At 39.4% G+C, this 26,499-nt stretch overlaps 1 long non-coding RNA gene across 2 annotated transcripts in view; it reads left to right on the top strand.

Moving 5' to 3' along the window:
- The first annotated feature begins 1,969 nt into the window (after positions 1-1,969).
- LOC116094759 overlaps positions 1,970-26,499 on the top strand; it is a 59,005-nt gene continuing 34,475 nt past the window's right edge. The window contains exons 1-2 of one of the 2 annotated variants that reach the window (XR_004120296.1): positions 1,970-2,071; positions 2,672-2,730. This is a non-coding gene — a long non-coding RNA (uncharacterized LOC116094759). Of the gene's footprint in view, positions 2,072-2,499; positions 2,592-2,671; positions 2,731-26,499 lie in introns of those variants that run through there. The other variant, XR_004120297.1, reaches the window with a different exon arrangement.

The following is a 26,499-nucleotide window of genomic DNA, read 5'->3' on the forward strand; positions in this document are numbered from 1 at the left end:
ACTCACCGGAGAGAAGATGGCAGCTCTCACTGGAGAGTCCGGGTCAAAGAGGTCCCTGGAGGCAGACCGGTATTTTGTAACTTAATTACTCATATTAAGTAACATAGCCTCTAAATAAGTATCTGTGCCTCAAGGCATGCCCAGCTAGAGATCTAAGAATTCTGATCTCAACTAAAGGCCCCACCCTAAAGAAAAAGGTGAATGTCTACACTTCTGTTCTTGATTGTAGCGATAGTGATAGTTTACCCGCTCTTTGCTCTGGAAGGGTTGCATGCGAGCACCCCCCCCCAAGAGTTCTCTGATTTGTGAGTGAAAGACGCAAGCACTTGCTCTCTCTCTCTCTCTCTTTCTCCCTCCCCCTTCCCCTCCCTCTCCCCCTCCCTCTTTCTCTTCAGAGAGCACCAGAGACAGACAGACAGACTCACGCACACACGCACGCACATGCTCACATACACACACCATTTAATTTTGATATGCTTTGGCTAGCTCAAAGGCACTTCTAACCCTGCCTGTGGCTAGCAAACTCTCTCCTCCGCCCCTGGTATTCCAGAGTTAACATCCTTTAAAATCTGGCTACACCAAACCCAATCTTATCCACTTACCAGAATTCTTACATTCCTGGTCTGTCATATGCTTCTCTCTTGGCCATTTTGCGTCTTCCTCTTTCTTCCAAATCCAGGAATCCTGAAAGTTGGGCCTCTGTCCTGCCCAGTCATTGCCTGCTGGCATCTTTATTTACCAATCAGAGCCAATCTGGGCAGGTTCTCTCAGGTCTTATATGCGTACACTCATATAAGCTGTTTGGGGGAACAAAATTAACATTTTAACACAAGCAGCATTAGGCCAAACCCACTTCGCTTGATAGTATCAATGTCTTTGGTAGATTTTATTTCTAACACTTGGCAAAATCTCTGCTTCTTAAATGGGAATCACACATACTTTGCTTGGGATGGAGGAGGTAAAGGGTAGGACCGGTTTGCAACGAGTGCTTTTTACAGCTTGACTACTTACCAATGTTATGACTGGTCGAAGTTATTTCCCCTGTAAAATTGAAATAATGCCTGCATTTATCTCCCAGTACTGAAGTGAAGATAAAGTATATTAATGTAGGTTATGCACTTAGAGGAATACAAGGCCTGCAATAGTATTCCATACGTTTATTGTACTTCATAGAACTTTTATTATAATTATTATATTCAATTGTCATTCATATTCTCCAGAAAGGAAGAAGAAAATAAGGGAAGTTCTTATCAAGTATAATGGGAAAAGAGATGGAAGTGGAAAATTTCATTCCGAGCAATTTTCTTTCTAACTGGACACTTAACAGAAATTTCTTTTGTTATAACCTAGCTGTTGAGTAACATTGTGAATATAATCCAGTTGTTTTTCACACAAAAGAGGCTTATGTCAGAGAAAGCACTAGAAGAGGGATACTTGTATATATGTTAATTTCCTGTGCTTTTTGAAAACTGTAAAGTATAATAGACTGAGCTTTCTTTTTTTTCATTTTCTTAAAATATTTCCATTTATTTTTATTATATGTAAGTGTACTGTAGCTGTCTTCAGAAACACCAGAAGAGGACATCAGATCTCATTACGGATGGTTGTGAGCCACCATGTAGTTGATGGGATTTGAATTCAGGACCTTAGAAAGAGCAGTCAGTGCTCTTAACCATCTTTCCAGCCCTCTAGATTGTGCTTTCATACCAAGCATAATTATGAAATACTATCACTTGAGAATTCAAGATTTGGCCAATTAGCACAAAATGGTCATAGCTAATATACTGCGATGTACTGACGAACACAAAACCAAATTATTTCACTCAAGCAAACAAAAAGATTTCCTGTGAGAGTAGACTAGACGGATCCTTCGTGGTGATGCCACATAATCAAGCAGATGTCCTAAGAACAGCAGCAACTCAAAGGTGTTACCGTAGAGCCCAGTGTGACATCATAATCAACATTCCCACCATTATAATTTCTTCCTGGAATTGCTTTCTACTCTTTGAAATCGCACTTAGTTCTTCCACAAAAGGAGGCTGATATGCACGTGTGAATCCCTGAATCACTGGTTTGCTTACTTTTTTCAAATATTGTAACCAGTTTCCTGGTCTTCCTCGCCCCATATTCTATTGGCTTCTGAATCACTCAGAATCCAAGTTTCACAGAAAGAACATCCTGTAGCAACACCTAGGTATTTCATAGGACACCCTACCTACACCCCCACTGACCGCTGTGTCTGTAGGCTAGTCAACATCGTTTCTTGCCCAATTCACCTCTACGGGGTTTCTTTACATATGCCTCACATCTAGACTTTATCTCTGTTACTGTGTCACTACGACCCAGCCCTACAATGATACAACCAGATTTTCGTCTCAGAATTTTTCATAACAATGAGGTTTCATCTGTGGTAGATATTATAGCTTGTACTACGTATGGCTTAGGGATGTTTTTTGAAACATTGACCTATTATGATCTCAGAATATCAGAGTTCCAAATAGACCTTTATGGAAAATGAATGTTGGAATGATTAGTTTGGGAGTAGCTGCTCTTGGCTGTAGGAATTTGGATGCTAGCTTTTAAAGTGACAGGTGATATACTTTTAACTCACACAGACTCAGGAGGTTAAGATAGAGAGGAAAGATTTGACTTAACTGATTTTTTTTTCTAGATGCTTTGGGAGGAAGCAAAGGGAGGAATGAGCATGTACAATCGATGAGAAAGCAGTATGTAAGTAGTAAAAATTCTTGAGTCAAATGTGGAGGTTTACAAACTTACCGTTCATCGTTAAAACATAGTTTCGTAGTCTTACTAAGAGAAATTCTTCATTAGAGTTGGTGTCATACTAAAATTGTTTTTCATTGAAAATCATATATGAATCTGTTTATGAATTTACAGTAAAACCCAGAAGAGATGAAGCAAGCTCTACTCTTAGAAAACCATTAAATAGCTGTTGGGGGTTTGAATACAAAATGTCCTCACAGGCTCATGTGTTTGAACTCTTGGTCACCAGGTGGCTTCTCCATTTAGGAAGTTGTAAAATACTTATGGGGTATGCTGCATGGACTAATGTAATCATTTGGGTGATCCTTGAGCCTGACTCTACTTGCCCTTTGCTCTCTTCTTCCTGAGTATGGCATCAGTGTGACCAGCCTGACCCTGTTCCAGTTACCTTGGCATTCTTGCCTACTGCCATGTCTTTCTACAATGATAATCTGTAATCACCATGGCAGACTATGTTCTTCTGAAACAATAAGCCAAAATAAACTCTCCTCAAGTTACTTTTGTTAGGATATTTTTTTTATCACAGCAACAAGGAAAATAGCTAGTAAAATAGGTATGTGAACTTTATACGTAACAGCCATTTCTTTATAGCATCTCTGTCTATGAAATCACTACCAATATGCATTTGTATATAAACTCTAAAAGAGAAATATTTTGGTCCCATGAATTGACTATTTAATCCTTCTAGTATTTTGTAAGGTCATTGCTACTGTTTCTATATTTAATAGGAGAGATATAAAAATTCAAGATTCAAGGTGGTGCAACGCCTTTAATATCAGAACTTGGGCGGCAAAGGCAGGTAGATTTCTGAGTTCCAGGCCAGCCTGGTCTACAGAGTGAGTTCCAGGACAGCCAAGGCTATATAGAGAAACCCTGTCTCCAAAACTACCACTCCAAAAAAAAAAAAAAAAATTCAAGGTTCAAAACATTTTGATAAAACAGAGCAGTATTAAAATGATGAGAAATCTTGGTACTTATTACCCTAAACCGGGCCTGTTATTGTGTTACTGACACATTCAGATAATGTCAATTCCATTCCATTCTTTTTGATGTGTTTAGCCAGCTTAAAGATGTACAGGGTTATTTTCACTGTATTATTTTTTTCCCTAAAAGTTATTCTGGTTCCACTGATTGCTGAAGCACATTAACGAGGAGAACAGCTCTTCTGATGGTCTAGAATCTTCTGTTTTATTAATCACTGGGTTCTACCGATGACTGACTTCATGTTTCGTCCCATGGATAAACAGAAGGCTTTCATGATTAAGAGGCAACGGCAGTGGATGAGACCATCAGAAGTGATTTGGTCTCCAGAAAGAAATGTCTGAAGATCTTTCTACTAGCACACACATGGATACTATGATTAAGAGAAGTAGCCATAACATTCCCCTTCCCCACCTGCCTTTCTGACTAAATATAAAGGAACTGGAAAGTAGAAAAGATGAGAGGTGAGAGGGTATTGTACACGTCATCCATGTGACTAACAAGAGTCTGAAGTGTAACTGTCCACAAGCTGGCTTCTGGGTACTAAAGCACAGGCCCAGAGCCCTTTAAGCAGGAGCTCCTGTCTGTTTATTGTGAAGCAGAAGATGCTGAGCCCCACAGAGCATGCTTCTCTCCTTCACTGAACAGACAAGCTGCTTTTGATGAATGACAATAGTACAGAAACACAGGAACACCAAGAAAAATGCCTTCCCAGGGAAACTATAGAAGTAGGAAATCTCGCTTCTGTCCTAATTATCATTAACGGCAAACTTGACACAGCTTAGATTCTCCTGGATAAAACAAGAATCTCAGTTGGTTCATTTTCTTTGTCTTGTTCGCTTATAATCATGTTTTTATGGGAGTATCTTGACTGTTATATAAGTGGACCTATCTCACTCTGGGTTGGTGATACCAATGCTAGGCAGGTGGCCCTGAGTTATATACATAGCTAGATATTGCTTGAACATGTAAGTAAGCCAGAGAATAAGCCAGGTCATGTTACTCCATGAATCTTGCTGTACTCCTTTGGTTGCAAGTGAGCTCTCCATTCAGAGGTAATGCTGTGTGGAAGAAGCAACCAGTTCTTCCTTTGGGATACTATCTTGAGTTCTTTCCCTGAATTATCTTAATGATGGAGATTGACCCGGAAGTATAGATGTAATAAATTCCATCTTCCCCTAAGTTGAGTTTGGTCAGTGTTTTACCACAGCCACAGAAAGAAAAACTAGAACCCCCTCTAAGAGTTCTCTTTCTATCCAGTGAGATGTTTCAGTGGCTTGCCATAAAGACAGAGAATTAGAACCAGTTTTGGAGACTGTTTATAGTGGAGGAAAGAGTAAGAAAGGAATGCCCCACCGACACCCATGTTCTTGCTGTGGTTCTCTCTCATACTTCAGTATCCATCTCTGTTTGCTCTTAGATGAAAGATTCAGCCTTATTCATACACAATTTGTCTCCTTTCAGAGGTTTGTTTGAGGAAACCCACTTCATCCTGCCTGGAGATTTCAGCTCCTTCCTTCTGTTTATGTGCTGTCCTGTAACAGAAAGGCGTTGTTCCAAATGATAAAGAAAAATCTCATGTCCTTGGCAGACAGAAATAGAGGGGCCGTATTTCTGGAAGGTTGCTAAGTTAAAGACTTGTCTAGCAGTAGTGTCGATGATGTTTTATTTTGGGGAATGAAGGAGCATCCAATTTGAAGGGATGGAGAGGAACCAGCTTTTAGTGAAATTGGCTCTATAATAAGCACACACAATCAAAACTCACTGAGTGACACTTGCTAGAGAGAGCTCTGTGGTAACCTAGGAAATAAGAATTCAGAGTGTCAGGCAACAGAGAAAATCAAATTGTCAACTTGTGATTAGAACTCTGTTTCAGAAAATATTATCATACTGTCAGTGGTAGGCATTTAAAAAGCCATGGTTCTAAGCAAGTAAATTGCTTGGTTACTCTCCTCAACCATTTTTATTTTTAATCATAATTCTAAGATGCTTCTGTTTCTCTACCCATTCTTTTATTTCAAAGATCTTAATCTCTGTAGTAAAGGGATTTGTGTTCCAAATATGTGACTCATAGTCAACATATTTGTGAGCAAGCCAAATAAATGTTCCTATTCCCACAGACTCCTTACACAGGAAACTGTTGTAGTGATGTTAATTAAGCTGGCTAAGAATGCACGCATGCACAGGGCACCAGCACAACCATGAATGGAATTCAGCTTACCCATCCCGTCCTCCTTGACGTTAAAGAGCGTAGGGTTAGCTCCCAGGAGCTGACGGCCCCTTGACTTATTTCTTTCATGTTTAACATCTGGAAAATGATCTATTTAAAATGTATCCAATAACTCTCTACAGCATTCTGTGGGTTGATACTTCTGGAGTTCCCTGGTTCTGTCAGACTGTGAGCCATGTTCCAAAGGGTTGCAGCTGCCCTGAGTGTGATCCACTGTGTGATTGATTGAAGCTGGGCTAAGGGCTCCCTAAACCTAATTTCACTTAACCTTCACAACTCGTTTACAAAAATTTCATAGAGGCTAAGTTCTTCAGGAGATTCAATGTCAAATCACATCTAATTCAGATATAGCCTTTACCCTAGTACCCCAGTGAGCACAGTGAAGGGATTGTAATTCCCCTTAAGGCAGGGACCCTTACTAATCATAACTGAATCCATCAGGTAGTGTCAAACACATTGCCACTTATTCTGAGGGTGACAGGTGATATTTATAATGAATTGATTATGGGTGAAGGGAAAGGAGGAATCTCTTGGGAAGGAAAGCAATTGCTGTGTATGCAGCAGATCCCCAGATTTCATACGTTTCTATGAAATATTAACTTCATCTATAACCTTAGGCACGCTCCTGAATGAAGCGTGGGGCTGTGAGTATAGGTTAAGGCCAGCACACATGTGGTTTGCAATCTATGCTGGACTACACCAAGCTTTCATGCTTCAAATATTGTGTGATTTCTTAGAGACATCAAAAGTAGAGTGCTCACAGATGTAGGGGAGGCCCTCAGAGTAAACCCAGAGCACCCTCAAACACCAGAGTCTCAGCACAACAGAGATCGATGACCCTGGAAGGGCAAGTGGGGTGGGTGGCTGCCTCTGGATTGGGCAAAGGCAGAGAGCAAGCAGCAGCAGGTGTTTGTTGTAAGAGAAGGTTAAGGACAAAAAAAGAAGCCTGTGGTCTATGTTAGGATGAGTTGGGTAAGTCCTGATTGGACAGGTTAGCCAATGCAGCCAAATAATGAATTTTAATTGTTGGACCTTACTGTTTTGATAGTTGGATTTTGGCGTGTAGTCTCTGGATTGAGTCCGTGGCCAAATAAGGGAATAGACCTTTGGAGTTAGCTTTAGGGATGTAATTTATGGGATTAGGAGAAGGGAAAGGAAAGGAAAGGGCAATGCTGTTTGTAATGCTTGAACCTACTAGAGAGCCCTTCAACACCTAAATCATCACAGGTCTTACAGTAGGTCATTGAGACGTATGTTTTCAATTTACACCGCAATTGATTCATTGTCATAGAAGAACACAGGTATTTTAAAAAGGACTGTTGTCAAGAAGTGATGGAACTTGTTGAGTTTCAAACAGAGACAAGCAGCTCAGGTGCCTATTTAGCATATCAAAATGGACCTGACTTCCAGGTTTTTCCATCATCCTTCAGATCCTACCTGTTATCGGGTATCCTGGCATAATCTGCCCTCTTTTTTTTTTAATATTTATTTTATTTATTTTATGTGTATGAGTACACTGTAGCTGTACAGATAGCCATGAGCCATCATGTGTGTGGCTGCTTGTTGAACTCAGGACCTCTGCCAGCCCTGTTCGCTCTACCCGCTTGCTCGCACACCACTCACTCTGGCCAGCTCGCTCCGCCATAATTAAATGTAGCTGTCTTCAGATGCACCAGAAGAGGGCGTCAGATCTCATTACGGGTGGTTGTGAGCCACCATGTGGTTGCTGGGATCCGAACTCAGGACCTTCGGAAGAGCAGTCAGTGCTCTTACCCGCTGAGCCATGAACTCTCCTGCCCAAGGGCTGGGCTGCCCTTCCCCCAGAGGCTCTTCTCTGTATAATGTAGGCATTTTGCTTACCTGCCCTTTGACCTCCTGGCTGCAGGAGAATCAGAGGATGATGCAGAAAGATTTCTGTAGTTCATAAGCCACTCAGTTTACCCAATTGGGGAACTCAGAATCAGTAAGTGGCCTTGCTTTAAAAACTAGAGTAAGATTGAAGAAGATAGTCACAGTGAACTCTGGTCTACACACACATGCACACACATATTCCAGGTACTCCTTAACTGTTACTGAAATGGATTTCCTACTTGCCTGATTTGTGACAGGCATTTCTAGTCGTTCAGGCACCTTGACTCCATCATGGTGAACATTCTTCTCAGCTGTCACTGTGAGTAATCTGCTTTGCTCAGATACTTCATGAGACATCATAAAGAGAGGGTTTGATAGAACAGAGGTCAGTGTTCCCAGGTCTAATTGTTTCTCACCTGAAATTTTATTAAAGTCTGATATTTTAAGTTGTATGTGTTTAGAAAACACAGAAAAATGAGCAAAGGGGATGCAGGGAGGAGTGGAGCTTTTTACATTTTCATGGAAAGTAATTTGGTTTCAATCATCTACCCAGTTTTACACAGTGCCTTCTATATGCTGAGCACCAGAATTGGTGCTATGTGCAACAGAAAGACATTGCATCCATAAGTTTATATAATATGGCATAATAATATATACATATCTATGGTTTATTTTTGCTTTATTCTGAAAAAAATATTTTAAAAATTTCTAGGCACATTCAGTTTAGCATTCAGTCCTCACAACAGCTCTATGAAGCATATCTCACTGACCCAACATTATAGGGACGACTTCTGTGACAGAAAGCAGGTGAAGGATGACACAAGAACTCTGACTCCACTCTTCTGGTTATGAGGGTGATTGTCTAGGTACATGGCTCAGTGGGTAAAATACCTGTCATGCAATCATAACAAATTGAGTTCAAATCTAAGAATCCATCTAAAAATCTGCTTATGGAGGTCTGTGCCTGGAATGCTAGTGGTGGGAAAGAGAGACAGTAGGATCCTAGAAACTCAATAGCCAGAACTCCAGCTATAGTGGTAGAACTAAAGAGGGAGAAGAGAAACCACCTGATATTAACTTTTGGTTTCAATATATGTATGTGTATGTATACATATACACACACACATATACATCATATATATACATGTGTATATATATGACATGTATATATATAATATATATATAATTATGTATAATGTATATATAATACGTATATGTGTATGTGTATGCATGAACATACTTGTGTGCATATACATTATGCACATTCCAGAACTCTCCTTCACTACACCATAACATGACTTCTAGTGAGTGGTATTGAGTTAATACTGTATAAGTCACTTTTATTTCCTCAAATGAAGGGATGAGATGAGCGCTGTATTCAAGTTTTATCAATACATGGCTTGCATGAGCCTAAAGCATTTCTATATATCTATGGCTCTGCCTGGAACTTGAGACTTCTAGCCTCTGTACAACATAATCTTCTGCAAGCCTGGACCTTGAAGTTTCAGTCTGTTAGTCCACTAACCTAGACCTAAAATATTTCAGCCTCTGAGACTTACCAAATAAGCTCACCCTTTCTATATCTTTCTGAACTCAGGATGGCTGGCTCAACTCAGCTGTTCTGGCTCAAACTCCTTTTCAAGCTGACTGATTCAAATTGGCTTCTCTCAGCTTTTGAAAGAATTGCTCTGCTGGTGAAAACTGCCTCTGAACTCCATGAACTGGACTTCATTGATTATGCAGATGCTTTGAAATGAACTGAAAGCTTCATGAACGCAACTCAGCTGCATGAGACTGAACTGCACAGAACTCAACAAATCCAACCCTCTCCCGGAACTGCTCTTAAGTCACCTCTCTTTCCTGTTTGTCCTTGTGATAGTTGGATATATCTTGTTTCTGATTCATTCTGTCAGCTCTTTGTCTAATTCATCACTTTGTCCGCCACTTATTAGAAGTCATTGTTTTGGATTAAAGGTGTGTGGTAAGAATATGTCTATATTCCAGCTACAGAGATTAAAGGTGTGTCATTCCAGTTGTATCATACAGACCTAGACTTTTGGGTGTGATTCCTTTGCAGAGCTGGATTAAAAAGTCCTCTACAAAATACTATAGGAATTAGGAAGGAGGAGGAAGCCCCAGGCTGTGACTCTTGATCCTGGCTGATGGATAGAGTGACAGAGAAGAGGATGAGAGGAGGCTATGTTCCAAGCAGACACAGGAGGTTAGCTGATAGAAATAACAGTAGGATATTCGCAGGATGTTGCATTAGGCGATATGAAAGAAGTAAAGCATTGGTGCCAAGCATGGTCCTAAGATGGTTTAGAGAGACATGAGATCTAACTGTGGCAAGCAATCAGTGCTGTTTTATCAAATCTGTGACACTCAGCATGCCAGGGAATTCTCTGAAGAACATAGTGCTCTCTTCTGCTTCTGCTTCTCCTGAGCTCAGGGAAATGAGTTTCTTATTCTAAAGGTCATTTTAAATCTTCAGGGTGCTCTCATTGACTTTTGAAATTTGAATATACTACCTTCAAGGAACTCTTAGTACATCAATTTTTTTTGTCCTGTAAATTTATAACTTTAATAATATTCTATGTTTTCTCCTATCCTTATTTTAAGTGAATTTATCTGATGACTTCAGCCAGACAATAATTTCTAGAAAGCTGAGCCTCTGTCTTATTTATTAGTATCTATGGAGCCTACATTCCAAATGCACTGTCAAAGAAAGATAAAATGTATTTAGGATCGTAGATTCAAACACAGCAGAAACGTAAAGCAGGCTGAAGGTATAGCACAGACCCACATACTAAGAACATGAGAAACTGGGTCTCTAAAGCACTAATGTAGAAAAATAGCAATGTGAGTAACATGGTTCTTATCATCATAGGAAGAGGTACAATGTTCTCATCTGGTCTGCATTCGTTTCCACAAACACTCCCAAAGATTGGTTTTTACTCTCCCAAGTTTGTATTATTTAAACAAGTTACAAGGAAATACTGTGTGAAGGATAAGGTAATCCCTAGGCTCCACGTGCCTCTACCACTAATGGCTAAATCATGAGCTGGAGATCTGGGGAGATGACACAGTTAGTAAAGAATTGAAGAATCTGAGTTCATACTTAACGGTCTACATTAAAACATGCAGATATGTTGAAATATGACCCATGAATGATCCTCTGGAAGGAGAAAGTGGAAGATTGTGGGAAAACTTTTGTAACCTTTGTTCCTCCATAACATAGATTTGTTCTTACAATATGGTTTTGTGGCCCTCCCAGGTGTAATAGTAGGAGTGGCCTTTGCTTCAGATTACCCATCATTTTTCTTACCCATTATTATGCAGAATGATGCTTCTAAGCACAAATGTTCCTCAGGACTGTATATAAGTCAAGCTTGCCCTTGTGACTGTACGCAACTTGAACTCAACTGAACTTGCTCACATGACCTTGCTTAATCCACAAAATGCTCTCAGAGTATAAACTATCTGGTGACCTCAAGAAAACGGGCTATTTCATGAGACTCTAGTCTGTCTCAGTTTTACTCTCCACTCTCCCAGGTTCATGTTACACACCAGAATGGAAGCATGGGTACAGTGTCATGGGCTTTAAACCAGCTCTACAGATATGCAAGCAGGTAGTTTCCTGGCAATCATTGCCTAGTCAACCTAGTCAACTTGGCAAGTTCCGGGTTGGTGAAAGATTCTGTCTCATAGAAAGATGTATGGAATCCTGAGGAACAATAATGGAGGTTGTCTTCTGGCCAACATACACACACACAGACACACCCCTACACACACACACACACAGAGAAAGAGACAGTCAGACAGAGATCAGAGAGGCAGAGAGATGTGTGAGCATGTTTGTATATGTGCACACCCATACCCACACATGTTTTTTAGTTTGTAGTGATCAACATGTTTTCTCTTATAAAAGTGACTAGAATGAAGTTGTATGCAATGCTTACATCTGATTGCTGGGATTCTCCGATCCCACACTCACACACAGCCCCCTCTCTATTACTAAGTTAAATGACTTATATTATTTCTTATTATTCCTATCACACATAAACTCAAACCTGGAATATCTGTTTCTCAGGGGCTTTGTAGTGACTTTGTATGTCATCTTTCCTGAAGATTCTGGTCTTGGCAGAAGCACTGAAATTACTTGTCTCTGCTTTTAGCACATCCACCTCATCAAGATTAACTATTTTTAAAATTTATAAGCAAAAACAACAAAATGGCCACAATTCTATCTGTATGAATCCAGTGTTACTTCTTGGACTTACTTCAATGCCTTTCTGTGGAAGCCTCATGCTAGATTATTAGATATTTGTTTGCTTAATGGAGCAATGCAATGTAACACTTCCTAATGTGGATCATCTAATCAAGGACTGCTGAAGTCCCTTACCTCACCCATTTGTGCATTTCATGAATGTCTCTTGAATGCAGAGTATCTGGCTTATTGCTATGTCATCGGGAAAACAGTGGACAAAACACATGGATCAGAGTGGAGCTTGTGAGACATCTAGGGATGCACACTATCAATCATACGCACAGGCTGGTACAGATGTGTATGAACTTGTGGGAAAATACTTCACTTAGGGAGGTCATGAGAGGCTTCACTGGGAAAATGGTCCTCAGGCAGGGACCTGAAACTTTAGTAGTAGTTACTGAGGCAGCCACAAGTAGGCAGTCCAACACTGATTGTATATAGTACAGGAGATAATAAAGCAAGCCCTGTGTGTAGGACTAGGAAGTTGAACAAAAAGTGAGGTGACATTGGATGGGGCTTTGGGGGCAGGCTATGTAGAACTTTATGAGCTGTTTTGAGGGTCATGCTTACGTCAAGAAGGCAGAAAAAATCTGGACAGAGGGAGTCTACCGTGCTACAGTCTCCTGTGCAAACTCACTGCTTTGAAAAGGATTCTCAGTCAGATGCAAAGAGAAGGACTGGGAAGCTGGTCAGAGTAGAGTCCAGGAGGGGCATTTGAGACAAAGGGTAAGGTAGTCTTAAGGAGCTCGAGTGACGGCATAGGGAGTAAGAACATTTACTGTACAAGTGTAAGGTCTGGAGTTCAAATCCTTAGAACCTACACAAAAAGCTAAATGTTGGCCTCACATGGTGGCAGGGGAAAAGGAAACACAGAAGGACAAGGATGCTTGGGGCTTGCTGGCAGACGGCCTAGCAGCATGTTCCGCAAGAGCCCATTTAAGGAAATAACAATGGAGATATGATGGAGAGTGACCACAGACCTCTGCTCACCCATGGGTGTACATTTACATGCTTCTCTGCACATGCACACAAAGAGCACGTAAAATAAAATGTTATTTTCAATCCTTTGAGAGAGGGTACACATATTCCAGCCTAGCCCCCAGTTTCCTATATACTTAGTGATGTCTTTCACCTTCTAATCCTCCTGCCTCTACCCCATTCAGGGCTTGGGTCATAGATCTCCACTCCAATGCCAGGTTTATCTGGTACTACTAGCCCATAGCCTCATACTGATACACAAGCACCCCACGAGCCGAGCTACAGCCCCAGCTTAGTGGAAACTATCTTATCCATTGTCTCTTTTGCCCCAGTTTTAACTAATGACTGTTGGATCATAAAAGGAAATAATCATTTGTCTAACTAAATATTGGCTGCACGCCCCTGGCCTTTTTAATCTTTCAAATATTTGTCCTTCTTTATGATCTGGGTCTTCTACTAGCACCTGGAGAGTCTGGCTGTAAACAGCTGACATGTTCTGATATGGGATGGTAATTGCAGTGTAAAAGCTAAATCCTCCCCTCCAGCCACATACTAGGACATGAATTCCTAACAGCCAGGCGATTGCAGAAAGTGTACGGAGGCAAAGTGGAACCAGGATTTCATATCGCCTCCATGAACAAATTGGCTTACCACACAGTCAGTTGGAGCCTTTGCCTCTCAGCCAATTACCAAGACAACAGAAAATTGCAAATCCGCTTAGCCGGGGAATTTAGTCATGCTGTGCAGACTTGGTAATAAACTTTATTTATTTCCAACGGTCATGAAAAGTAAACACATTACATTTGAAAATCACACAGAAAGCTATAACAGACATTTTTCATATTTTTCTGATGGCACCATTGTTGTATTAAAACTTCAATTCCATTGCTTAAATTATATAGAACTTATAATTTGATTTTCCCTTTTTTTGTATCTATTGGATTGGAGATTAACATGTTTCCCCCTAAAACTTTAGGTGATGGATGGCAGAAAGAATGATTTAGCCACTAATTAAGCTGAAGATAAAACTGGGAATTCTATTTTGGTCACTGCAAAGTGGTTTTAGTAAAATTTCAAACTTAATTTTGATTTTAAAAAGTCTTAAAAAGAGCTGGTGACTGAGCATGATTGCTGTAGCTAGACAATAATATTCCTGCTTGAATACTGTTCTGCTTAGTATTTTATTTCAAAAAGAAACCTCGAATATTGAAAACCTTTTATACTTAAGTCAATAATTACACAGGTTCTTTTATTTTTTTAATGGACTGTGGGTTATCACAATAAGAAAAAACAGTCACAATTTCTCGCATAAACGTCTTACCAAATGCTCTGTGGTTTATACTTAGTCATAAGAGGTGTGGTAATGGGTCTCCATGTAAGTACGTGGTAAAGGATCTTGTGAGGTCTAATACAGACCAGATTTGATACCATTTCTTTATCCATTATAGCATGAAATTGCTACTAATCACTTTATAATAAGCTACCTTTGCTATTAAGTGGTGATATTATTTATAAAATTTCTCATTTACTGAAATATTTAATTTTTCAACTAAAGAAATAACAGGTGCATTTCAGTGTGTGCTATCTCTGCTTTTAAATAATTTTTCTACCTGACAAATCTATTTAACACAATTATTGAATTGGAATTACCAAATCACAACTAACATCTGTTACTCTGATGTTGTTTAAACACAAAACATTGTATTTGAGATTTTGGTAGGTGGACAGAGAAGGTTTTTTTTTTTTGGATATTTTCTTTATTTACGTTTCAAATGTTATCCCCTTTCTCAGTTTCCCTCCCTCCTAGAAACACCCTATCACATCCTCCCTCCCTCTGCTTCTATGAGGGTGTTTCCCCACCCACAACCCAATTCCACCTCCCCACCCTCGATTCCCCTACACTGGGGCATCTACCAAGCCTTTGTAGGACCAAGAACCTCTCCTTCCATTGACACATGACAAGGCCATCCTCAGTTACATATGCAGCTTGTTCCAGCTGCATATCCATGTGCACTCCTTTGTTGATAGCTAGTCCCTGGGAGTTCTGGGATCAGAGGTCTGGTTGGTTGATATTTTTGTTCTTCCTATGGGGTTGCAAACCCTTTCAGCTTCTTCAGTCCCTTCTCTAACTCCTCTGTTAGGGACCCTGAGCTCAGTTCCATGGTTGACTCCTAACATCCACCTCTGTATTTATAAGGCTCTGGCATGGACTCTCAGGAGACAGTCATATCAGGCTCCTTTCAGCATGCACTTCTTGGCATCCACAATAGTGTCTGAGTTTGTTAACTGTATATGGGATAAATCCCTAGATGGGACAGTCTCTGGGTGGCCTTTCCTTTAGTCTCTGCTCTACACTTTATCTCTATATTTGCTCCTGTGAGTACTTTGTTCTCATTCTAAGAAGAACCGAAGCACCCACACTTTGGTCTTCCTTCTTATTGAGCATCACATGGACTGTGAATTGTATCCCAATTATTTGGAGCTTTTGGGCTAGCTAGTATCCACTTATCAGTGAGTCTACACCATGTGTTTTCTTTTGCAATTGGGTTACCTCACTCAGGATGATACTTTCTAGTCCTATCCACTTGCCTACGATTTTCATGAATTCATCATTTTTAATAGCTGAATAGTACTCCATTGTGTAAATGTATCACATTTTCTATATCCATTCCTCTGTTGAGGGACACCTAGATTCTTTCCAACTTCCAGCTATTATAAATAAGGCTGCTATGAATTTAGTGGAGCATGTGTCCTTATTACATGTTGGAGCATCTTATGGGTATATGCCTAGAAGTGGTATAGCTGGGTCCTCAGGTAACACTGTCCAATTTTCTGAGGAACCACCAAACTGATTTCCAAGTTCCAGCTTGCATTCTCACAAGCAGTGGAGAAGTGTTCCTCTTTCTACACAACCTTAACAGCATCTGCTGTCGTCTGAGTTTGATTTTAGCCATTCTGACTGGTGTGAAGTGGAATTTCAGGGTTGTTTCGATTTGCATTTCCCTGATGATGAGGGATGTTGAATATTTCTTTAGGTGCTTCTCCACCAGTTGATATTCCTCAGTTGAAAATTGTTTGTTTAGCTCTGTACCCCATTTTTGTTAGGGTTATTTGGTTCTCTGGTGTCTAACTTCTTGAGTTCTTTGTATATATTGGATATTAGCCCTCTATCAGATACAGGATTGGTAAAGATCTTTGCCCAATTTGTTGGTTGCCATTTTGTCCTATTGACAGTGTCTTTTGCCCTACAGAAGCTTTGCAATTTTATGAGGTCCCATTTGTTGATTCTTGATCTTACAGCACAAGCCATTGGTGTTCTGTTCAGGCATTTTTCCCTTGTGCCCATATGTTCAAGGTTCTTCCCACTTTCTCCTCTATAAATTTCAGTGTATCTGGTTTTATGTGGAGGTCCTTGAGCCACTTGGACTTGTGCTTTGTACAAGGAGAAAAGAGTGGGTCAATTTGCATTCTTGTACATGCTGACCACCAGGTGAACCAGCACCATTTGTTGAAAATGCTGTCTTTATTTCCACTGGATGGTTTTAGCTCTTTTGTCAAAGATCAAGTGACCATAGATGTGTGGGTTCATTTCTGGGTCTTCAATTCTATTCCACTGATCCACCTACCTGTCACTGTACCAATACCATGCAGTTTTTATCACAATTGCTCTGTAATACAGCTTGAGGTCAGGGATGGTGATTTCCAAAGAAGTTCTTTTATTATTGAGAATAGTTTTGGATATCCTGGGATTTTTTTTTTATTCTAAATGAATTTCCAAATTGCTCTTTCTAACTCTATGAAGAATTGAGTTGGAATTTTAATGGGGATTGCATTCAACCTGTAGATTGCTTTTGGCAAGATGGCCATTTTTAATATATTAATTAGAGCCACACCAAAGTATATAATATTATTTGTGGCTATTGTGAAGGGCGTAATTTCCCTAATTTCTTTCTCAGCCTGTTTATTGTTTGCATAGAGGAAGGCTACTGATTTCTTTGAGTTAATTTTGTATCCAGCCACTTTGCTGAAGTTGTTTATCAACTTTAGGAATTCTCTGTTGGAATTTTTGGGGTCACTTCAGTATACTATCATAACATCTACAAATAGTGATATTTTGACTTCTTCCTTTCCAATTTGTATCCGTTTGACTTTCTTTTGCTGTCTAATTGCACTATCTAAAACTTCAAATACTACGTTGAATAGATGGGGAGAGAGTGGGCAGCCTTGATTTTAGTGGGATTGCTTCAAGTTTCTCTCCATTAAGTTTGAGATTGGCTACTGGTTTGCTGTATATTGCTTTTACTATGTTTAGGTATGGGCCTTGAATTTCTGATCTTCCCAACACTTTTAACATAAAGGGATGCTGAATATTGGCAAGTGCTTTTTCAGCATCTAATAAAATGATCATTTGTTTTTCTTCTTCAAGTTTGTTTATGTAGTGGATTAAGTTGTTGGATTTCCATATATTGAACCATCCTGGCATCCCTGGGATGAAGCCTACTTGAGCATGGTGAATGATCATTTTGGTGTGTTCTAGGATTCGGTTGGCAAAAAAAATTATTAAGTAGTTTTACATTAATGTTCATAAGGGAGAGTGGTCTGAAGTTCTCTTTCTTTCTTTGTTCTTTGTGTAGTAGGTATAAGTGAAATTGTGACTTCATAGAATGAATTGGGTAGTGTACCTTTGTTTTCTATTTTATGGAACAGTTTGAAGAGTGTTGGTATTAGGTCTTCTTTAAAGGTCTGATAGAATTTTCCACTGAACCCATCTGTTCTTGGGTTTTGTTGTTGTTGTTGTTGTTGTTTGAGAGACTAGTAGTGACTCTTTCTATTTCTTCAGGGGTTATGAGACTGTCTAGATGGTTTATCTGATCCTGTTTTAACTTTGGTACCTTGTATGTGTTTAGATAATGGTCCATTTCATCCAGATTTTCCCATTTAGTTGAGTATAAACTTTTATAGTAGGATCTAATGGTTTTTTGAATTTCCATGGTTTCTGTTGTTATATCTCCCTTTTCATTTCTGATTTTATTAACTTGGATACTGTCTCTGTGCCTTCTGGTTAGTCTGGCTAAGGGTTTATCTATCTTGTTGATTTTCTCAAAGAACCAGCTTCTGGTTTGGTTGATTCTTTGTATGGTCTTTTTTTTTTTCCCTATTTGTTTGATTTCATCCCTGTTTGATTATTTCCTGCTGCCTACTCCTCTTGGATGTATTGGCTTCTTTTCGTTCTAGAGCTTCCTGGTATGCTGTCAAGCTTCTAGCGTAAGCTCTTTCCAGTTCCTTTTTGGAGGCACTTAGAGCTGTAAGTTTTCCTCTATGAATTCTTTTCATTGTGTCCCATCAGTTTTGGTATGATATGGCTTCATTTTCATTAAATTCTAAATGTCTTTAATTTTTTTCTTTATTTCTTCCTTGACCAAGTTTTCATTGAGTAGAGTGTTGTTTACTTTTCATGTGTATGTGTGTTTTCTGTTGTTTTTGTTGGAATTTAAGACCAGCCTTTGTCCATGGTGATCTGATAAGGTGTACCAAACTATGTCAATCTTCTTGTACCTGTTGAGGTTTCTTTTATGGCCTATTATATGGTCAATTTTGGAGAAGGTACCGTGAGGAGCTGATAACAAAGTATATTCTTTTGCTTTAGAATGAAATTTTCTATAAATATCTGTTTCATCAATTTGGTTCATAACTTCTGTGAATTTCACTGTGTCTCTGGTTAGTTTCTGTATCCACGATCTGTCCATTAGCTGAGAGTGAGATGTTAAAGTCTCCCATTCTTATCGTGTGGGGTGTGAAGTGTGCTTTAAGCTCTAGCAAAGTTTCTTTCATGAATGTTGGTATCCTTGCATTTGGAGCATAGATGTCCAGAATTGAGAGTTCATCTTGGTAGATTTTCCCTTTGACCAGTACAAAGTGTCCTTCCTTAACCTTTTTGATAACTTTTGTTTGAAACACAATTTTATTTGATATTAGAATGGCTACTCCAGCTCATTTCTTGTGACTACTTTCTTGGAAAATTGTATTCCAACCTTTTACTCTGAGGTGGTATTTGTCTTTTTCACTGAGATTTGTTTCCTGTATGCAGCAAAATGCTGGGTCCTGTTTAGGTATCCAGTCTGTTAGTCTATGTCATTTTATCTCAGAATTGAGTCTGTTGATGTTAAGAGATTTTAAGGAAAAATGATTGTTATTCTCTGTTATTTTTGTTATTAAAGGTAACATTATGTTTGTATGCCTGTTTTCTTTGGGATTTGTTGAAAGATTACCTTCTTGCTTTTTCTAGGGTATAGTTTCTTCCTTGTGTTGGTGTTTTCCATCTATTATCCTTTGTAGGGCTGGATTTGTGGAAAGATATTGTGTAAATTTGGTTTTGTCATGGAATATCTTGTTTTCTCTATCTATGGTAACTGAGAGTTTTGCTGGTTATAGTAGTCTAGGCTGGAATTTATGCTCTTTTAGGGTCTGTAGGACATCTGTCCAGGATCTTCTGGCTTTCATAGTCTCTAGTGAGAAGTCTGGTGTAATTCTGATAGGTCTGCCTTTATATGTTACTTGACATTTACTCCTTAATACTTTTAATATTCTTTCTTTGTTTTGTGCATTTAGTGTTTTGATTATTATGTGATGTAAAGAATTTCTTTTCTGGTCCAGTCTATTTGGAGTTCTGTAGGCTTCTTCTTGTATGTTCATGGGCACCTCTTTCTTTAGATTAGGGAAGTTTTCTTCTATAATTTTGTTGAAGATATTTACTGGCCCATTACCTTGGGAGTCTTCCCTCTCTTCTATACCTATTATCGTTAAGTTTGGTCTTCTCATTGCGTCCTGGATTTCCTGGATGTTCTGGGTTAGGAGCTTTTTGCTTTTTGCATTTTCTTTGACTGTTGTGTCAATGTTTTCCTAAATATCTCTGCCCCTGAGATTCTCTCTTCTATTTCTTGTATTTTGTTGGTGATGCTTGCATCTATGACTCCTGATCTCTTTCCTAGGGTTTCTAACTCCAGGGTTGTCTCTCTTTGTGATATCTTTATTGTTTCTATTTCCATTTTTAGGTCTTGGATGGTTTTGTTCATTTCCTTTGCCTGTTTGATTGTGATTTCCTGTAATTCTTTAAGGGATTTTTGTGTTTCCTCTTTAAGGGCTTCTACCTGTTTACCTGTGTTCTCCTGTATTTCTTTAAGGGAGTTATTTATGTCCTTCTTAAAGTCTTCCATCATTGCCATGAGAAATGACTTTAGAATAGAATCTTGCTTTTCTGGTGTGATGTATCCAGGACTTGCTATGGTGGGAGAATTGGGTTCTGATGATGTCAAGTAACCTTGGTTTCTGTTGCTTCTGTTCTTTGCTTGACTCTTGCCATCTGATTATCTCTAGTGCTCCCTGCCATTGATATATGACTGGAACCTGTCCTTCTTGTAATCCTGGTTGAATCAGAACTCCTTAGAGTCCAGATGTCTCTGTAATCCTGTGATTCTGGGACCCTGTGATCCTGAGATTCTGGGTTTGTCAGAGTTTCTGGGAGTCAAGCTGCCTCTGAAGCCTTGAGATCCTGGTGTGGCCAATCTCCTGGGATCCTGGGATCCTAAGATCCTGGTCATGCTAGAGAGCCTGGGAGTGGAGCTTCCTATAGGGACTGTGGGACTGGCCACTGAGTTCCAGCCCAATGTAGACTGGTACAAACAGGATGGAACCAGAGCCACTGGTCAGGCTGGGTTCCTGCTGGTCTCAGTTACTCCCAGTGATGTTGGAACATATGTTGTGTTTTCCTCACCCCTGATCCTAAGATCCTGGGTGTGCTAGGGTGCCTGGGATTAGAGTCTTCTCAGTGGGCTGTGGGACTTGCTTTTCAATTCTTAATGTAACATCTGAATTAACCTTTCTGCTTTATCATACATCTTAAATGTTCTACAAAATTTAGCTTAACCATAGTTTCTTTCTCACAAATTTTTCTATGTTTAAATCATCTGTCACATCTCACTGAAAGACCCCTATGAGGGGAGACACTCACTCAAGTCATGGGAGAACATGGCCACCCAAAGACTCACAAGAGACCGATCTTGATGCAACCAGCAAGAAGTTTCTTTTGGGACTAGCGCTAGGGCCTAGACTCATAACCCATGCAGGGAACGGAGGAGTTCAACCACAAGCTTAAGAAGTATAGAGTAGCCTGGCAGTGGTGGTGGATGCCTTTAATCCCAGCACTTGGGAGGCAGAGGCAGGCAGATTTCTGAGTTCGAGGCCAGCCTGGTCTACAGAGTGAGTTCCAGGACAGCCAGAGCTACACAGAGAAACCCTGTCTCGAAAAACCAAAAAAAAAAAAAGTGTAGGGTATTTAAAGGAGAAAACCACAAACCAGGGAACCAGGGGGAGCAGGGGGAATTCCAGCCCATGTTATTCAGTCAGTCATATGGGGAACATCCTGTACATGTTCTTTCTCAAGAATATAATCTGGATTAATCATCTACATTGTGGCCAGCAGTGTGTAGAGGTGTGTTAGGGGTCATAAAAAGACTTATTTTCTATACTTTTTATCACTTTTGTAATTGCTGTTTACTTGTTTATTTTGAGAAATATTCTTAGTAATTAGTCAAGGCTGTCATTAAACTTTCAACATTCCTACTTATTTTTTCCTAAATGCAATGTATACATTTTTACATGTGTGTATCTGACTCTCTCTCTCTCTCTCTCTGTGTGTGTGTGTGTGTGCAGGTCCATATGTGGAGGTCAGAGGAAACTTTCAGGGGTTGGTTAATACTTAATGATTAATAAGTACAATTGAAGAAACTAATATATAAATTTTATGGTTGAGCTGAGTGGACGATCGAAAATGAAGAACTTGGAGGCCAGGCAGGTCATTCTTTGTGGGCTCCCAGATCTATCTCCTATAGATTTACTTTCTCAGCACTGATCTCCTTGATAATAATGTACCTGCTTTCTTAGTCCATGCAGTGGCAGTGGGTAGTTTTGGTGTATCTGATACAAATAGCTGATTCTTTCTTTTTTCAGCAACACAGATAAGTCAAGTTCTGGGAAGCCATGATAGGACTTCAGAGACCACTTATAATGCTCCTTGACTTACAAATACAGTATTATGCCAAGTTCTAGGGAACTCCAGAAGAATGCCAGGACTTCCAAATCCAATGTCAAAACAAAGAGAGTCTTTATTACATGAGTCAAACTTAGATCTCAAGCCTTCCCACTGTGTAGGTTAGGCATGTGATGCCAAAGTCTAGGGGTTTGGAGTACATATTTGCATATGCATTAAGCTAGGATCCTGGAACTTTGAGGTTACATGACTGGGGAGGTGATAATGGGAATGCCATCCTTCAACCCTGATAACATTGGTTCAGATGGCTGGGAGGAACCACGCAGCTGGAGAGGGACCTTCCTGACCTGGGAAAAGTAACTTCTTGCGTTATTAGAAGCTAGTGTATTTTTACACCCTGGTCACAGCTGTCTGGGAACACTTAATTGCCCCTCTTCCATAGTCCAAGTGGCCTTTCTGTTATTTCAAGGACATTGGTCTCTGCTCCCGTGAAGGGGAGGAGCCACCTGCACTAGGGAACCGATGGGTATCAATCATATCAATCTAAGGGAGTGTTGGCCTTGGGGGCATGGAGGCTTTGCTTTGCTATGGTACTTTCTGTCTGTTCCCAAGGCTGACCTCTGCCCTCCGTGGTTGGGGGTTGGGGGGTTGGGAGTTGGTCAGGGGGAAGGGAGCGCTATTGTGAAAGAGGATTGGAATATTCCAGTGCCAGGCTGGGCCTTCTCCTAAAGCCAGAGGCACCTATGAAGCAAGGAGGGAAGAAGCGTAACTTCTCTAGCCCCGCCCTGCAGGGAAGTGCAGAGGCAGGCTCGTTGTGTCTCCTCAGTTACATGAGCATAGACCCATGGCAAGTTTGGGAATATAGTAAATTATGAAGCCACTGGATAAAACCTCATGTGCTGAGAAACACCTCTTGGCAGGATAGTCCATTGTAGAGTAAGGGAATGTTTGCTCCTCGGGTTGGGTGATGATGTGGGAGTGTGCAGATACCTCCCGCAGTCCACAGAGAAAGAGTGGAAAGTACCGAGTGTTTGTATACATTGACAAAGATCAAAGGTCTGAATTTAAAGTATCATTTCTACCACAGGACTCTCTTTTGCAAATTTGGGCCATCCCACATAGCCTACTGCCTGTAGCTTAATCATCTCATTTTACAAAGGATGAAACAAGCTAACTGAATAGCAAGCTAACTCACTTTAAACTGTGCCAGGCATTTGTTTTCCTTCTGTTACTTGTTTTCTTGGAACAGTTGCTGTTTTCTTTTTCTTAAAGGAGATAATCTAGCATGCCTTCCAGGCCCTGAGCTGAGCCACCACGGGCAGTACGGAGTTGACTGCTGCTGATTCAATATTCAAAACAGCTGGCTTCAATAAAATCACCATGTTCATTGCTTAGTTCCAAATCTAGTCTCCATTTACTCAGAATATTCCAAAGCAACTGACAACTGAACACCTCTGTTCTGGCTCAGCACTGTATTACATTTTGGTAATTTGCCAATTGACTTTCCCCAGCTTTTTGGGGATCAGAATTTGCAACTTCTTTCCTTCCTTAGTCGTTCGGAATTGTTCTTTCAACTCTTATCATCTGGGAAACAGCAAAAGCCCTATGTAAACATCCATCACTATTTAACTTCCGTCTTGGTATTGTCTTCAGGGATCCAGGGACATTCAGTTCTAGGACTGAGTCCATTTTACCTTTTACCACGGGGGCCTGTATCTTATCTTACTTTTTACTTTTCTCTGCAATACAGAGAAAAGCACCTGACTTTGGTGGGTTTATGAGCAAAGCACTGAGAGCAATTAACATTTGAGTGAAAGCTACCTGTGGATTCCGCTATTTAACAGCTGTTAAATGAAATTACTTGTCTGCTCCAAACTCCGGGCTGGTGGTTTGTGTATACACAGGTGGGAATTACAATGCACATGTACAAAGCAGGGATTAAATGGATTGGATAGCATAAATCAAATTGCAATTTTGAAATCCAAGCAGTAATCTCAATGGTTGCAAAAGAAAAGACTACCGAGATGGATCAATATGTCATACATCAGGAGTGTTCAAGGATAATCCAGTGTTTAATGGTCACAAATCTATTTTCCAAGCCTGGAATTGGCGGAGATCATCTCCATCATCTAAATTTAAAAGGACAAAGCATTAGTAGCTGGTTTTCCCATGAGTTATTATGAATTCTCACATTTCACATTTGCCTTTCAATTGCATGAGCACCTGGATGTGGATTGTCAAATAGCACCAATTTGGATAAAACATAAATATTTTTACACATACAACACAGATTTAATGCTTTGGTGTTCTTCTATATGGTTCCGTTATAAGACCCTTATAAGGGATCAAGGTGAACCTAAAATTATGATGCTGGTGAAAGCTTGTATACTGAACTAAAACAAAAACATTCTGTAATGACTCATTAAATATAAGCAATTGAAAAATGGATCATCACCTCTCAAAGGGGAAAGGGGCGATTCTTATTTGTGAAGCTTGACTATATTATTCTGAGTATAGTCATTATCAAAACACTTGGTATATTTGTTCACTAATGTGTGAACACTTCTGAGACATTATGATATTTGAATTAACTGGAGATAATGCCATTTAAATCTATTATACATTAACTAAGACATTTAGCATACTTTAGTTCTCTACCAATTGGTGTAGTATATTTTATCTTTTAATCTGTGCAATAATCCAGAGCAGTGCTGTTGACAAGCTCCTGCTCTGCAGGAGAAACATTATGTAGCCTACAAGCCACGAAGCTGGCTTCCCCAGTCTGAAATGTGAGCCTTAGTTTTTAGCTTCTTTCTTCTCCTCTGTGACTTATTTTTTCCTGATAGAGAAATCTTTTTCAAGAACTGGAAGATAATTGGAAATAGGTATACAGATTCTAATAATAGTTTAGTTGCTGTATCTTGTAGTGTCATGTCAGCTGTCTATTCAAATAGTGGTAAGAATTGTGATGAATCTGTCAGATTGAGCCCTCTGCTCAATCTGTCCCAGTGGACAGTCCTGTCTCATTCAGATCTTTAACTCTGTCTTGCTTTGCATCTCTACAAATTATTCTTAATTGTTCTATTTTAACAGCAGAAGCCATGTTCAAGTCTTCAACAACTGAAGGTTAACACCCTTTAGGAAAATGTCTTTTTATTATTTTTTCTCTTATTAATTTCAAACAGTTCCTGTCTTTATCTATACCATGCAAGTCAATAGCACAAGCTTCATTTATCCTGATACACATTGTAAAGATGCTTGGTATCATATTCCCAATTAATATGGCTATTTACTTCCTATTTACAGTGCCTTTAAAACAATGTATTGTTATTTGTGCATAGATAAATATTGATGCATTTATATTACATTTATTAATCTTTAAGTTGTAGGTGAAAGATTTTTATAGACATTTATTAGTATGGAAACTTATTTTCCTTTATACTGGCATGAAAATGTATAAATAAGACATGGATGGTAGAGCCATCATTTAATTTAAGCCATGGTTTTATACACAAAGGAAATATACAGTATAGTTATGTTACTAGAATATACTATACATCAGATTGGATTTCTAGAAGGTTCCTTGCAGTGGCATTAGAGTAATGTTTCCCTCATACTGTGATTATTTAGAAAAGCTTTATTTCTGTCATATTTAGCCTTTCATTTAACCAACAGTTAATGGATAATTAATAATAAATGTAAAAGACATTAGATATTTATTTAAAATGAAAAATCCCATTAAAATATAAAGTCATAAAATTGAGTGTGTAGGAATAACACATTAAATTAAGTAATTAGCAATGTGCTGTTGTGTATGAATTTCTGCAGCAACTAACCAGGCGCTGAATAATTTACTGTCTGAATAACACCATAGACTTTCTTCGGACAGAGCTTGAAAATTTTTTCTGTTGGATGTCTGCCAATGGTGTTAGCTGTCAGAAAAAGGCAAAAGAAATTGATGAGGTAGACTTCTGCAGTTTAACATATTTGACAAGAGAAGAAAAAGAAAACCACCCCACTTTCAATACTGCAGGCAGCCCATCAACAAATTCTTGTAATAATTTCCAGAATAAATAGAATGACTCAACTGAATTTTTAACAAAATATGAATGCGTTTTAGTGATATGTGTGCATGCAGTGGTTTTGAAATCCTAACACACATAGAAGTGAATTAACATAATTAAACACTCATTTGAAAAATGAGGCATGTGCATAATTGGCTCCATTGTACAGAATAGAAAACTGAGGCTCAGAGATAGTCTATGCTTTTCACATAGTAGCATGATAAGAAATGGGTGGTAGATTTTAACTGGTCAGTCAGGTTTTAGAGAGTTTATCTATTTGTTTGAGATAATACTATCC

Source organism: Mastomys coucha, unplaced genomic scaffold, assembly GCF_008632895.1.
Source record: "Mastomys coucha isolate ucsf_1 unplaced genomic scaffold, UCSF_Mcou_1 pScaffold17, whole genome shotgun sequence".
Taxonomy (NCBI): domain Eukaryota; kingdom Metazoa; phylum Chordata; class Mammalia; order Rodentia; family Muridae; genus Mastomys; species Mastomys coucha.